The sequence below is a fragment of the Lampetra planeri genome, unplaced genomic scaffold (assembly GCF_965212315.1).
Source record: "Lampetra planeri unplaced genomic scaffold, kcLamPlan1.2.h2 scaffold_672, whole genome shotgun sequence".
Lineage (NCBI taxonomy): Eukaryota > Metazoa > Chordata > Hyperoartia > Petromyzontiformes > Petromyzontidae > Lampetra > Lampetra planeri.
Genome location: NW_027615495.1, coordinates 15,001 through 17,500, shown reverse-complemented (window position 1 = coordinate 17,500; position 2,500 = coordinate 15,001).

Genomic DNA, 2,500 nt, shown 5'->3' with positions numbered 1-2,500 from the left:
CCACAGGCTTTTTCAGCAGATTTGCACCTGCACTCAAAAAAGTCAAAATTTTTACACATAGACCCCATCAAACGGGAGAAATTGGCCCGGATTGCTCTCATGTGCGTTACGGGGCATCGTTTCTCTCGCGCCGAATTCCATCGAGCTGGGAAATCGCTCATTTTTGCGTCGCCAAATATCGTACGAACGCCGTGAAACTTCCACAGGCTTTTTCAGCAGATTTGCACCTGCACTCAAAAAAGTCAAAATTTTTACACATAGACCCCATCAAACGGGAGAAATTGGCCCGGATTGCTCTCATGTGCGTTACGGGGCATCGTTTCTCTCGCGCCGAATTCTCTCGAGCTGGGAAATCGCTCATTTTTGCGTCGCCAAATATCGTACGAACGCCGTGAAACTTCCACAGGCTTTTTCAGCAGATTTGCACGTGCACTCAAAAAAGTCAAAATTTTTACACATAGACCCCATCAAACGGGAGAAATTGGCCCGGATTGCTCTCATGTGCGTTACGGGGCATCGTTTCTGTCGCGCCGAATTCCATCGAGCTGGGAAATCGCTCATTTTTGCGTCGCCAAATATCGTACGAACGCCGTGAAACTTCCACAGGCTTTTTCAGCAGATTTGCACGTGCACTCAAAAAAGTCAAAATTTGTACACATAGACCCCATCAAACGGGAGAAATTGGCCCGGATTGCTCTCATGTGCGTTACGGGGCATCGTTTCTCTCGCGCCGAATTCTCTCGAGCTGGGAAATCGCTCATTTTTGCGTCGCCAAATATCGTACGAACGCCGTGAAACTTCCACAGGCTTTTTCAGCAGATTTGCACCTGCACTCAAAAAAGTCAAAATTTTTACACATAGACCCCATCAAACGGGAGAAATTGGCCCGGATTGCTCTCATGTGCGTTACGGGGCATCGTTTCTGTCGCGCCGAATTCCATCGAGCTGGGAAATCGCTCATTTTTGCGTCGCCAAATATCGTACGAACGCCGTGAAACTTCCACAGGCTTTTCCAGCAGATTTGCACGTGCACTCAAAAAAGTCAAAATTTTTACACATAGACCCCATCAAACGGGAGAAATTGGCCCGGATTGCTCTCATGTGCGTTACGGGGCATCGTTTCTCTCGCGCCGAATTCTCTCGAGCTGGGAAATCGCTCATTTTTGCGTCGCCAAATATCGTACGAACGCCGTGAAACTTCCACAGGCTTTTTCAGCAGATTTGCACGTGCACTCAAAAAAGTCAAAATTTTTACACATAGACCCCATCAAACGGGAGAAATTGGCCGGGATTGCTCTCATGTGCGTTACGGGGCATCGTTTCTCTCGCTCCGAATTCCATCGAGCTGGGAAATCGCTCATTTTTGCGTCGCCAAATATCGTACGAACGCCGTGAAACTTCCACAGGCTTTTTCAGCAGATTTGCACGTGCACTCAAAAAAGTCAAAATTTTTACACATAGACCCCATCAAACGGGAGAAATTGGCCGGGATTGCTCTCATGTGCGTTACGGGGCATCGTTTCTCTCGCGCCGAATTCCATCGAGCTGGGAAATCGCTCATTTTTGCGTCGCCAAATATCGTACGAACGCCGTGAAACTTCCACAGGCTTTTTCAGCAGATTTGCACGTGCACTCAAAAAAGTCAAAATTTTTACACATAGACCCCATCAAACGGGAGAAATTGGCCGGGATTGCTCTCATGTGCGTTACGGGGCATCGTTTCTCTCGCGCCGAATTCCATCGAGCTGGGAAATCGCTCATTTTTGCGTCGCCAAATATCGTACGAACGCCGTGAAACTTCCACAGGCTTTTCCAGCAGATTGGCACGTGCACTCAAAAAAGTCAAAATTTGTACACATAGACCCCATCAAACGGGAGAAATTGGCCGGGATTGCTCTCATGTGCGTTACGGGGCATCGTTTCTCTCGCTCCGAATTCCATCGAGCTGGGAAATCGCTCATTTTTGCGTCGCCAAATATCGTACGAACGCCGTGAAACTTCCACAGGCTTTTCCAGCAGATTTGCACCTGCACTCAAAAAAGTCAAAATTTTTACACATAGACCCCATCAAACGGGAGAAATTGGCCCGGATTGCTCTCATGTGCGTTACGGGGCATCGTTTCTCTCGCGCCGAATTCTCTCGAGCTGGGAAATCGCTCATTTTTGCGTCGCCAAATATCGTACGAACGCCGTGAAACTTCCACAGGCTTTTTCAGCAGATTTGCACCTGCACTCAAAAAAGTCAAAATTTTTACACATAGACCCCATCAAACGGGAGAAATTGGCCCGGATTGCTCTCATGTGCGTTACGGGGCATCGTTTCTCTCGCGCCGAATTCCATCGAGCTGGGAAATCGCTCATTTTTGCGTCGCCAAATATCGTACGAACGCCGTGAAACTTCCACAGGCTTTTTCAGCAGATTTGCACGTGCACTCAAAAAAGTCAAAATTTTTACACATAGACCCCATCAAACGGGAGAAATTGGCCCGGATTGCTCTCA